The following is a 13,900-nucleotide window of genomic DNA, read 5'->3' as shown; positions in this document are numbered from 1 at the left end:
AAGTTTCTGGGCAATGGCCTAGGATGCAATGAATGTGGTTCTCAAAGATCAGAGTCCATTCTTGTGAGAGCAAGTTGTCACAAAGGGGACAGGCCAACCCGACTCTCTTTGGCTTCCTGCATCACTGTGTGATCTCTTCTGTACTTCTGCCATTGTGATATCATCCACCATGAGGTCACACTTCTGCCACTGTGAGGTCACACTTCTGCCATTGTGATGTCACCCACCGTGAGGTCACACTTCTGCCATTGTGATGCTGTCCATCATGAGGTCATACTTCTACCATTGTGATGTCATCTACCATGATGTCACTCTTCTGCCATTGTGATGTCACCCACCATGAGGTCACACTTCTGCCATTTTGCTGTCATCCACCATGAGGCCAAAAAAATGAGATCACTGGATCTTAGACTTTCCGGCTTCAAAGCTGTGAGTGGCTAAGCCTCTTTTCTTTATAAAGCTCCTAGTTCAGGGTGTTGGGGTATGGCAACAATAGACTGGCTACCACATCAAGCAAATAGACAAGACTATAAAATAGTGCTATATAGGTTGAGGTAAAGCTGCCACCTTTCTCTTTAACATGAAGAAAGAAATAACCTGGATCCTCACTCTGATGCCATCCACAGGCCCATGAAACACAGGAGACTCACAGGGATCTGTGGAAAGTGTCATGGAGAAGTGAAGGACAGCAGATCCACACTGCTGACCTCAGTCCAGTGCTAAATAGTTTAGCTAATTGAAATGGAAATACAACAAAGAAAATGAGGGATAAATGGTTACTAAAGAGCAAAGCAGGCAGAGCCTGCACCCTGGACGGTCACCTTGGATGGTCCATGACCCTTCTTCAGGTATTTGGATGCACTGCTATCTCTTAGATCTTTGATCTCTCCCTGTCCAGGCTACAATTGCCTTTGCCATCAAGAAGACTCAACATGCCCTACTTGCAAAGAACTTGCTCCCATTTTTCTTCACCCCAAATGCTATCTTTAGGCCCTCCCATCTTTCACCATCCATCTTCTCAAGGCTTGGCCACATTCTCCTACCCTGCTCCTTCAGCTTCTTACTGTGAAGCTTCCTAAATGCTGCCCTGCCTCCTCTCCACCCTCACACTATGCTCTGAGAAAACTATTCTTTGCCAGGTTACAAATGGCTAACTGTCAATTCCCCATAAGTGCCCTGCTTGTAGAACCCAGATCCCTTGATCTTCTCTTCTGTGAATGTCATCCTATTGGAGATACTTCTCAGATCACGACTCTTTGAATAAGTGTTCCACTAAGTACACCTTCGGTCCTCTCCTTGGCCTATGCAGCATCCCCCTGAACCCTCTCCTCTTACTATGGATAGGATACTGTATCCTAAGGAATTGTGCCTGGGCTGCCTTCCAGAACTCCTTTCACATCTGCCTTCTGGACATGTCCAGCTGAAAGCTGTCAGTAGCTCAGCATAGCCTCACCTTCCCACCTCTGCTTGCCCCAAACTCTGGCCCATTTCCTCACTCATTTATCATCTCACCCTTCTATATCATCACACAACCGTCCTTTGCTGACACCCCTTTTTCTCAAAGTCATTAAGTTTAATCTTTTATCGGGAATATGCTGAGTCATGTATATGTTCTCCATGTCCAATGCCTCCTCCTTAGATCTCATCCTTGCCATCTCTCACAGCTTGTAGCAACTACCTAACTTGTCCTTCTGACCAGTGCCTCCCAAAGCTCCTACTGGTGCCTCCCTCATTGCCAACAGAATTACTTTTCTGGAAAACGAGGGCTACATATTTTTACTGCAGAGAGAAATCCTTGCTGGCTGCTTTCTAACCACAGGACAAAGTAGAAAATCCTTCACATGTTACATTTGCTCCTCACTGCTTGGTAGTATTTTTACAGCATGCAACCAGCCCGACCTTCACTGTATTTGACAGTGTAACTTCCACTGTCCCCATGATTGGTGAGCACTGGGGCCGACACTCTTCCTTCTCAGGAGTTCCAGACTTGTACATGCTTCTTTTTCTGCCTGGAAACCTCCATACCCTCCCCTGTACTACATCCCCATCCCTCTAAGAACCAAGTGATGTCACCTCTCCATAAAGCCTTGTCATCACCTCTAAGCAAGTCACTTATTGATAAATGGACCAACATGTCTTTAATATTGTACAAGATGCTAGAGACAATGGGTTAAAACACAAAGTTCCTTTCCCTCATAGGTCTTGAGATCTAGTAACATGGACTATGAAACTATATGTAGATATTTGTAGATATTTAAAATTGTGACAGACACTGAATATTGCGGTTAAATAAGGCTCAGGATAAACAAATAGGCTGAATAGATGTTTATTCAGGGAAAAATAACTCACAATATAGACAGGTGGACACCAACAAGTTCCTGCTTCCAAGAATTCCTCCGGAAGTCCTCCTGTCCCTGTGTTGCTTGCAAGAGAACATTCCTCAGCTCCTCCTTAGACCTTCTTCCACAGGCCACTTCCGCCCCTGGCTCCACCCACCCAATGGGCGTGGTCAGTGCCACAGAAGGAGACAAAGTGAATATCCCACACAACTGAAGGTTATAAATCCCCCACTATGACACAGAACACAGGGACTTACATTAACTGGGCTTGTTCTTTGGCCATAATGCCATTAATTTGCATTTCTCAATAGTCTATGGTAGAGTGTTAATGCAGCTGTGTTTTGTTTCATTTGTTTTTACATACCTACCTGTTTGATTAAACGAGTGAAGCAACAGTCTAAGTCCAGCTAATCTCAAATTTGAGAAATCTACCTACAAATACAGTGCACTCCAACTGTTCTTGTGACATTTGCAATCTCATTTTATTAGACGCCAATGTTGAATTCATGTATACACTTAGTTTCCCTAAAATTGATTGGAGCTGCTTTTAAGGGAACCAAAAGCCTTGGTCACGGTGAGAAAAATAACACTATACAGGAGTATGTGGTTTCTTAGACAACCAGCATTTCGTGATAACATTTAGATCAGCCAAGCCAACCCCCAAGCAAGACAGATGTCACTGATTCTAGAAATCTGCCTCAGTGGGATACCATGGGATCTTTTCTAGCTGTGGCTGAAACTTATTTGAGAAATACAACACCATCCAGAAGAAAACTTGGAAAGGGGTTATCTGAGGGATGGATGGACAGCTGCTGCTTGGTCCCTGTGGAAGCCTCTGGACCTGGTATTTAACAGTTCTGCTGCCAAATGTGCAGACAAGCTCGCAGAACAAAAGTCACCATTGCAAACCCTGAGGACTGGGGAGAAGGGAGACGGATGCTGATTACTTTCTGTGTTCTTCCTTCTTCCGGGGGAAGAAACAACTATGCAAGTTGACATTAGAGATTAATACAGACAGCATGAACCAGGAAAGGGATGGACTGGGGTTATTTTGTATTTGTGGAACAGTTTGATAAGCAGGAGTGATGGACATATTCCAGAAGCTTTCACACACACACACACACACACACACACACACACACACACACACAAACATTTAGTCAATAGCCAAATTTTAAAAAAAAAAATGTTTTGAAAACCATGGAGTGCTGCAACAGCTGCCTTAGGAAGGCTGCCTGAAAGCACAAGAATCCAGCAGGTGGGGACTTGTTTTCCAAGGGCTTGTTCAAAGAGACAGACTGAGAATTGTGATCTCACCGGGGTGTGAACACCAGAATCCAAGCAGCAGATGGCGTGATTTTGTGGAAAGGCCATCAAACCAGGGTCACCGGCTGGGGACAGCATCCCAGCTTTTCTCTCTACCCATAGCATGACTTGCACAAATTCTGTGAGCCTTGATTTCTTCAAGGCTAAATCAAAATCTCCTCCTTGGCCATTTTAAGGTCCTTTGAAATTTGAAAGAAGATAATTTTTTAACCAATAGAATCATTTGTGGCATTTTCTATGAGCCAAGCATTGATCTACATGTTTTAGGAATATTATCCCAAAAAGATCCAAGGAGGTGGGGTTTGTTATCAACCCATTTTAGGAAGAAGAAATAGGCACAGAGCAAGTGAACCCCTGCCAAGAAAACAGCTGATATACAACCCAGCAAGGATGTGATCCCAGATATTTAGACTTTTATTCATACAAAAACAAGCAACCATGAAACACAATCCTATACAGTATTCTATGGCTTACCAAAAGGCCTTTTAAATTGATGTCTTAGTTTTCATAATAACACTATGCTGGTTAGTTTTTGCTATCTAACACAAACTACAGTCGCCTGAGAACTGGACATCTCAGTTGAAGAACTGCCTCCATCAATCAGACAGGTTTGTGGTGCATTTTCTTGACTGCTAAATAATGTGAAAGGGCTCAGCCCACTATGAATGGTGCTTTCCCAAAGCAAGTAGACCTGGGCTGTATAAGAAAGCTAGCTGAGGGGCTAGAGATACAGCTCAAGAGCTAACCGTACTAACCGTTCTTCTAGAGGACATGGGTTTGATTCCTTGCACCCACATGGCCAGCTGTAACTCCAGTTCCAGAGGATCTGGTGCCCTCTCCTGACTTCTGTGAGTACTACATGCAAGTGGTACAGAGCTATAACATGCAAAGCACATAAAAATAAATATTTTTTAAAAAGAAGAGAGGGAGGGAGGGGCAGACGGAGGGAAAGAGTTATCAAGCCAGGTGAACAAGCCAGGAATCAGTGTTCCTCCATGATCTCTGCTGTTACCTTATGCCTTCAGACAGGCCAGCCAGTCGTATCAAGAACATCTCTTAACAGTAAGACAATGATTAAAATTACCTTTCCAGCCCTGGAGGGAATCTTGAAGTGTCCAAACTATTGAAATGGAATGGCCTGACCAATAATTAGGCACAGATTAAATAAAACCCAGAAGAAAATGAGTGTGTGACTAAGCACAGCCAGCATGGCACTCAGACAAGCAGGAAAGCCTCCTGTGGAGTGCTATGTTCAATCTGTGCAAAATTATCTCCTGCTACTGCTCCATCCTAGAGCCTAAAATTCCAGCACAGGATGCTCATTTGTCTCAAGGTCATTCCAAATAAAAAGTATCTTCAAAAGAATAATCCAGTTACAACCCATCGTGAATGATATCATACTGCCGTTCACGGTTTGACAGTAAGGGAGTCTCTAGCTTGTACACAGGGTAATTTGAAATGTAGAAAGTCTCAAGATGGGTTTAGAGCAAAAAGCAAGCAACATATTGCTTAAAATGACCATACTGTGGTTGAATCCAGGCACAGAGGGTGAGCAGAGTCCTGGGAGAAGCAGGAACCCAGCAAACCCTAAGCCAAGAAGACAAGAAAGGTTTTCCTGGGGTGTTGTTCCCTTCTGGGTTTTTTGTTTTTGTTTTGTTTTGTTTTTTGAGTCTACCTCTGGCATTAACAACTATGTCCATATTCCTGTGAAGATAGCTGCTCTCTCTGTCGGCAACACAAATAAGGAGGGAATCCCAGCCACACTGTGAAGACAGGCAAGAGGAGAAAGGAGAGTGACAGAGAGCAGCAGGGGGGAAACTCTAGATGGTTATGTTAAAAGGGATTTGTTCCACCGTCACAACCAGAAAACTAGCTCCCCCAGAGCCAGCTTGGGGGCAGGAAGCCTGGGAGGACCTATTGGAGATGGATGCTGCTAAAAGGATGCTCTGGGTTGAAGGCAAGGCAAATAGGGCCATAAACATCCACCCCAGGCTGAGTCGGGAATGCCTGGGATATGCACTGGAGCTCCAGTGCTATTGTGTGGTCCTAGGCAAAACACCTTTCACAATCCTGCGGACTAAGAAGGACAGCTCTTCACTCCAGGCTACCAGGGCGCGTTTCTATTCCTAGTTATGTCCAGTGACTGGTATAGGACCAGGTGACAGCTACAAGCTTCCCAGTCTTCCTAGCTGACCAGTCAGTCCTTTCTCTGGGTCCCTCTCTGAGGAAAGACATAAACCCCTCTACCCTAACGATGGAGAGTCTGAGCTATGCTAACACCAGTGGCCCCTCAGGCTCAGGCTGTCCTAGTGCTCAAACAAAGACATATTGGGACCCTCCTGCTGAGAGTGGGGGGGCACGTTTCTGGGCCCAGGGGGAGCTGGCCTTAATCTGCTGCACAGTGAATGACAACAATGTTAAGAATGAAAATATGGTTTGAGGGGATAGCCCCCAGGAGCCCAACATTTTAGTATTTAAAGGAACTTTAATGAGCTTAAGTGGCTAATCTCGACTTCAGGAGGGGGTGTTTTGTTTTGTTTTGTTTTGAAAAATCCTTTTAAAGGCTCCTGAGGCCTGATAGCCAGGGTTGTGAGTCCTGAGTGGCTGCCTCTAACTGAAAGGAAGGGCAGGCAGGAGTGAGGGCAGAAAACTACTGCTCCAAAGAGTTTCTCATGATGCTCCAAAACCAGTGCTAACAGCTACTGGAGAGGACCCTCCTTGAGGGAAAGATGCAGAAGCTAGGCTGCCCTCAAGCCCAATGGGATAGGGCCTGCCTAGCACGCACCCACCGCACTAGGCTCAGTTCCCAGCACCACAAGAAGAGAGGAGTCCAGACAGCTTTGGAAATGAGTGCTGATGTCCTACCACAATGCTGGCCAATCTTCCTAGCAAGTGCCAAATTCTCCTGTCTTACTGGTATCACAGCACAGAACCAGGCACATCTCTGACTCCTCAAATTGCAGGACATAGCCTAAAATCTACTAAGATGCCAGCATAATCAGAAAACTGGGGTGGGGTTGGGTGGGGAGTCACTCCCCAAAGGATCAGCCAAAGAGTAATGGTCAAGGAACAATGTAAGCCTAAGATGAAGGCCCGCTGACCAGCTACTGACTACCACTCAATAACTGGGTTGCTACATGGTAGAACTATTGTGTATAATAAAAGGCTAATTGGGGGGTTGGGGAGATAGTTCAGTGGGTAAAGAACTTGCCAAGTAATCCTAGGGACCTGAGTTCAGAACCCCAAAAATGTAAAAAGCCAAGGGGCAGCTGGATGGATTTGTAACCCCAGTGTTTGAAAGCAAGAGATGAAAGCATCCAAGGAACTCACTAGCTGTGTAGTCTAGCAAATCAGCAAGATCCAAGTTCAGTGAGGACCCTGTCTCAAAAATGAAAAGCAAAAGGCAGCCAAGTCACTTGTTGATCTCTGGCCTCTGCATAGACATGTGCACACACACAAATGCATGCATGTAACATACCCATAGAGAGATTCAGAGTGGGACAGAGAGAGAAGGAAAGGAAGGGAGAAAGGGAGAGAAATAGAGAAGAGGAAGGGAGGAAGGGAGGGAGGGAGGAAGGACTAACTAGGTTCTCTCAAGTGAGAAAATAGAGGGTCTATGGGATAGCAGAGGGTGAGAGGGATAATGCAGTTAGTGGTGGGTTTAAGCAATATTTAAAACTTACAAGAGTTATGTTAATAAAGCTCCATGGGGCATAAGAAAGGGTGGGATGAGGGAGGTGAGTCTAGATACAGCATGTGATCCATTCCCAGCAAGACCAGAAGATTACAATCTTTTTATATGGACAGGATTTATTGGACCAGTCAAAAAGCACAGTCCAATCAATCCACAGTAGTGTGGAAGGATGCTGGAGGCCCAAGGAGTCAGAAAAGGCAGATATGGTTGCTGTTATCCAAAAATAGGGTCTGCAAACTGGAATTCTGAGAGAAAGATTGGAAGAGGCCAAACTCTTCCATGTGACTAGTTACAGGATTCAGAAGCATGTCTACTTTGTATTTTTAGTTGTTAGATCATTATAGTGCAATGATAGAGACCTTGCAGGTTTCATTAAGTTCTGTCTAATCCGCTCATGGCAGCCAAGTGATGGGCTCTGCAGAAGGCTAAATTGTCCTGTTCACCACTGATAAAAAGAGCACAGAGGTGGGTTCTTTTTTTTTTTTTTTTTTAATCCCTTTTTGACTACACAGATGGGACTACTGTGACAAGACCAAGTATACCCATGGGGTAGGGAACAGATATGGGTTTTGTTTTATTCCTTACATAATATCTCCCCTAATACTTCAGTGTTTCTGCTGCATTCCAATTGCTTCTGCTATCTAGAGCCAAGAGAAACTTAATCCCTACCCTAAGTCTCATTTTATTTATTTTCAGTAGTGTGAAAACAAACATGTAGCAAGGTTACAGTGTTTACGCCTCCATTTTAGCCGACACAGCGCTAATCCTCCTACTAATTAATGCCAGGGCCATAGCAATCTTTATTAATTTCATCTTGGTTAAAAATATAGAGGCAGATCACTGTGGTTTACTAAAATAACAATTTGACATTTGGAAGGTGTCTGCACGATGGCAGAGTAGGTTTCACTTAAGGTACAACAAAGAGACACAAAGCTGCAGTCAACACCAGCTGGGGATAGCATGATTAATTCTAATTGTGGACTAAATGCTCCATGTCATACTCATCTACAAGACTAAGGGGGAAAATGTGGGTCCTCAAGAGCACCAGAAGAGACCCTCCCTCTATGCTGGACAACGGGCCATGCAAAAGGGGTGGCTCTGTGATATCCAGAAAATCATCACCTTCCCCTGACTGAATCTGGAAAAGCCACCAGCAACAACACTGTCCTAAGGGCCCCAAGGGACTCTCAGGAAAATATATAGTATGTTCCCCAAAAAACATTCTGTTAGGCTAGAAAGAGAGTAGGAGTCCCCACTGGGAAACCTCTACTCTGGGGTTCCCCACCCCACATGGCCCAAGGCATCCTTTATCTTATCCTGAAGTGACCTATTAAAGAACCACACTGAAGATGGAAAGACCTGCTTTAAAAACTGACTCAAGCAGATTTACTTTTTAATTAAAAAAAATAGTAAAACAAAGTAAAATTTCATCATTTGGAACAATATTACCAAAATTCTTTTAAAACTAGACAGAAGTGACTGTTTTTTATGTCTCCCATAATTTAGTTTCCATGATTGCACAACTGCCCTTAATCAGTTCACATGATTCAATATTGATTTTTCGACCTTGGTAATATTCAATAATCACATTTTGAAATATACATTTACTCTAAGAAGTTATTAAGATTTTTGTTTTATTCAATGGCTATTTAAAAGTCTTGGTTTTCTTACCTTTAAATAATACAGCTCGAGAAATTTATTGGGGGGGATACAATTAAATAAAAGGACCTGTTCTTAGTAAAGGAAGTGTCAGACCATTATGTCCAAAAACCTTTATAAAATTAAAAAAGTAACAATGGCTATCCCTCCTTGAAATAAGTCTTGGTTGATGCAAACATTATAAATGAAACGTAAGAGAAATAATTAACTATGGGGAAAGCCCCTGTCAATGAAGTCAGAGTACTGAATGATACTTCCTAGCCACATGGATAAAAAAGGTCTCAGAACTCTACAGTATGTAAAAACAGTCTGGAAAAAAATCACCTTTCACAGCAAAAAATCCCCATTGCCATGCTCATCCCTAATGGCCTAACTCCCAGAACACTGTCAATGCCCATTACAACTACTCAATTTTTGTTTTTAAGTCTTAGATTCCAAGCAAGTCTTATCCATGGACCAATACATATGAAAAGTAAAACCGCCTCTATAAGCAAGGAATATTATCAAGCATCCTCTAAAGTTAAAACGGAGAGAAGGAGTCCGTTGCATAAACACAGCCACAGTTGTGGACTATTCTCTATGTGAGCTAAATCCCTAGAATTGAATGCAGTCAAAACTTATTACATAGCTGGGCTTGGTTTTTATATGCCTTAAATGTTATTGTGCCAGGAGCCAGGCCAATAAAAAGTAAAGTGCAGGCACACTCTATCAATGGCCTCTGCCATTTCACCTGCAGTTTCTTTTGTGAAGAACTGTATGTCCAATTTTGATCTCTAAGTACTATCGCAATAATAATAATAATAATAATAATAATAATAATAGAACAAAACTAGCTAACTCCTCCTGCACCACCTTGCTAGAACACAGAAAGGGTTCATTACCAGTCCTAATAGCATTGCCTAAGTCTTTCTCAGCTGGGGCTGACAAACCTCAGGACAAACGAAAGAGACAAGGAATACTTTAAGTGGGGTGACATCTACTTTCCCCCATGTTTGTCCCTTTCTCTGGACAGACAACTGGTCTACTCCAAACGGCCAAGAAGAAAACATGAGTAGGCCCTCAGAGGAAAGGCTTTCCCAAGCTTCCTATCTGCTGACATGTAGGGAGTTACAGTACTGTGGGAACAGCTCTGATGACAGCAATACTACCCAGCACTGCTCCCAGGATGTCCAAAACAATCCAAGTGACAATGATAAACTTCATATGTGAGGAGAGAGGGCCCTGCCTGACCCATGAGCCACCAGGCACATGAAAGAAGCAATATAAATTTGATTTAAAAGCGGGACGCCATCCAGAAAGCGCAATTATCTATCACACTGCCACGTTTCTGTGGTCCCACGGCCTCTTCTGTCTCTGCCTGAAGCATGGCTACATTGCTTGTTTGGAACAGATTCAGGGAAAACGCTCAACTAACAGGACACAGAAGGTTCACTTAAATAGGAAACAATGGTTACATAAATAGAAGTCTTCCAGGCTGGGAAATAGTTGGTTGTCTGCTAACTTTCAGGAATGCTGAAGCAAATTGAATCCACTCCTGAAACATCCACACCTATACCTCCTCGAGCGGGGTATCTCATAGCACAGCTTCATCAGTGCTGTCTTCTTTGATGACATCCTGGGCAGCAAGTGACCCCCAGCTCTTGATTTCTGGGTGTTCATAAATCACCATTCTACATTCCCGCCTTGAATGCTTATTTGTTTTGGATAAGTGAAAAGTAAAGTACTCCTAAGGGTGTTATAGTAGATGAGGCCAATACCCAGTAAAGCATCCTGAGGTTTCAAGTGAACAATCTTGTCCAAGATGCCATCATCAATCTGTTTCTTTAATGAGAAAAAGTTGATGTTTCACATGGTGAAAGTGAAAACAAGTCGTTGACAGGATGGAATTTTGGCTTTTTAAATAACTTGTGTTGAAGTGGCTCTTTTACAATTTCATACATGTAGCAAATGATTCCAGTTGCTCTCACCCCCTCCCCTGCCTCCCTCCTATTCCTATTATCCAACACACACACACACACACACACACACACACACACACACACACGCCCCTTTCTGTTTAAGTGAAGGCCTGACCTGACACCAGAGAGGCATAAGAAATAATCCTAATGCAAATTCAGAATTTTCCCACATCAGATATGCATATGAGTGGCTGAAATAAATGTGATAACCTCTCCTGTTAAACCTGTGCTCATGATGATCGATCAGTCTTCAGAAAGTGAACATCAGCAACATACTCTTTTTTTCAGTTTGTGGAAATAGCACTTGAACTTTACAAATTTGGGAGACTGAAGTACTGCCTAATATTCACTTTTCTATCAGATGCTCTATAACTCGCTGTCACTGGTGTCTTAACTCCTAACACACTTCTCATTTTCCCTCTCCACTTGCTTTATCTGGGACTCAAGTATTGAAGAATCATACACAGAGAGGGGGAGCTATTTTACTATTTCAATAGAGAGGGAAAGTGCTTTCTGCGAGTTGCATGACTATTACCCCCTCCAAAATTGAGCTGTATCCACCAGGGTAAAAAAGTGGCCAATCCAGATAGCTTTTGGTTAACACCTAGTCCTGTGGAAGTAAAGGAAGCTTTCAGGAAACCCGCAACAGTCAGAGTAAAACAGCTGCCAGGCTAGAAGCCTCCTGCAGGCAGGCTCCAAGATTTTTCTGATTGTCTCTTCTCCTCACAACTAGGGTTTTCATACAGACACTCCTAGAGGAATAAAGGATTTTTTATTTTTTACCTGAGCCCATTGTAAAGAGGAAGTGAGGAGGGGAGGAGGGAATCATTGTTCCACTTTCTCTTACAGCAAAATTGTCCTAAAACCGTTAGGAGTATCAAGTACATTAAAACCCTGATTTGTTAGGAGTAGAATGGGGTTGAGATTGGGAATAGAAGAGAGAAGGAATTTAAGAGAAGAATAAATGAATCTCAAACAGCCACTGATGGCCGGGACAGACTTGCTCTGAGACTTTGTCCAGCAAACTCATTTGGATATCCATGTGTCAGTAAATATTTTTAAATTAAAATTTAAAAAAAAGCCAAAAACAAAAAACTTCCCTGTCACACCAACACCTCTTTGAACAATGTAGCTCACACCCTCTATAAAATCTCGATTCTGGCCAGCAGCTGCAGTTGATCCCTGCAATTTTCTGACCCTCTCAGCTAATAAGCCCAAACCTCCCCAAACCTGGAGGGCTGAAATGGAAGGGATATTGTTGTGCTAAGTACTTTACAACAACTGTTTCTTCTCCTCTTGACACAGCCTGACTTCCTTAAAGGAGATTTGACTGGCCAGACAGCTGTGTTGACCCTTGAGCCGTCTTTGATTCATGATTTTCTTTTTTAACAAACAGAATAGAAAAATCACAACCCAAATCCTCCCCTAAGCTCCAATACTTTTGAATTTGCTAGTGTTGTGCCTGAAGGATGTGGACCTTTCTCTAGTCTATAAGCAGAAAGATAAAGATTGGGCGCACACAATACCAAACCTTTCCGTGAAAAGCAAGAAAGAAAAAGGCGAGCAGTCACCAGCCTTTGTCTACTTGAAGTTGTATAGACCAAATCCGCTTAATTACCTAAAAATCACACTTTTTACTCAGACTCGGGGGCTACAAGCAGACAAGCCTGCAAAGACAGCGGCCTCTCGCCATTTCTTCCTTCGAAACTGTTTACCATAACGCTCAAGGCGAGTTTTCGATTCTTTGCAGATTTCTGTATTGTCCAAATCGCATAAACTCAAGTATGTATCTCTTTTTTAAGTTCTGAAAGAAAATGTAAAGCACTTCTAGAACAAGAGAAAGGCCTAGTGTTCTCTCAGAATGGGGATAAAAGTCAACCACTTATGTAAAGCACAGGTATTCTGAGTGTTGGAGAGGGGTGTTCTGGTGGTAGTGATGGTGGTGGTGGTGGTATTAACTAGGTCTAAGTTGTTCCATTTTTTTTTTTTTTCAGTAAACCCGACAGCCCAGATAATACGAAAGCAACAAACCTCTGTTTCCCCCCCCCCCCCGTGCTTTTTGTTGTTGTAGCAAGCCCTCTCTAACACTTCCTTTGCATTGTGCCTTTTAGTGAAATTATAGCCTGTTTCACACACACCGACCATCCTGACTCTTCTAGTATAGTGGTTGTCTTTTTTCCCTCGATAGAGAAAAGGGCTGCATTTCTTCCATGTACACACGCATGCCCACACAGTCAACATAAGCCTGCCCTAGTGGACAAAAACACATAAGCACTAAGCCAGTTTTTTGTTTGTTTGTTTCGTTTTGTTTTGTTTTATTTTCTTTCTGGCTCTCCACGACCAAAGTCCCTACAAATTGGGCCGAACTTGCTAGGAAAAGCAGCTTCCTCTCCTTATAACGCAGGGCTCCTCCTGGCCTTTCCTTTGGGAACATCCTGCCACACCACTTTCTCTGAGGCATTCCAGAAATTGAGATTGAATGTGAGCCACTCTCTTCATTACCTGCCTCCCAGTTGTGCATACCGATGGAGAGAGAATCGAACCTGCTAACTGACAGACAACCTCTTTAGTCTAGAACTGGGTGGAGACAACGCGGGGCGCTTTAGGTTAGGCCCCCTCTGATCTACCAACTTCTTCGGAGTCCCAGAGCCCACAACACCTGACAGCTTCGTAGAAACCCTGAGGAGTGGATGACTGGAAGCGCAAAGCGGCGGGCGATGCGAAGTAGGAAAGCTACTTCCAAACCCGATATGCCCAAACCAGGGCGAGAAATGTGCCCAAGGGACAGAAACCGTCCGATTCTTACCGCCTAATGGCCGAGAACAAACCCAAGAGCAACACTTGAATAAGATGCAATGGAAAATGTCGCTGGTCACTGGTGGTCCAGGACTAAGCTTTAAGGTGTCTCAGGCTCACAGAAAGTG

The 13,900-nt window shown here is 43.4% G+C and overlaps 1 protein-coding gene across 1 annotated transcript in view; it reads right to left on the bottom strand.

Moving 5' to 3' along the window:
• Positions 1-13,900, bottom strand: part of Lmx1a (LIM homeobox transcription factor 1 alpha) — a 135,174-nt gene that overhangs the window by 118,520 nt on the left and 2,754 nt on the right. The window lies entirely within an intron of this gene.

The sequence above is a fragment of the Phodopus roborovskii genome, unplaced genomic scaffold (genome assembly GCF_943737965.1).
Source record: "Phodopus roborovskii unplaced genomic scaffold, PHOROB, whole genome shotgun sequence".
NCBI classification, from domain to species: Eukaryota; Metazoa; Chordata; class Mammalia; order Rodentia; family Cricetidae; genus Phodopus; species Phodopus roborovskii.
The sequence above is the reverse complement of the archived record's forward strand: the minus strand, read 5'-3'. Positions and strand labels throughout refer to the sequence as shown.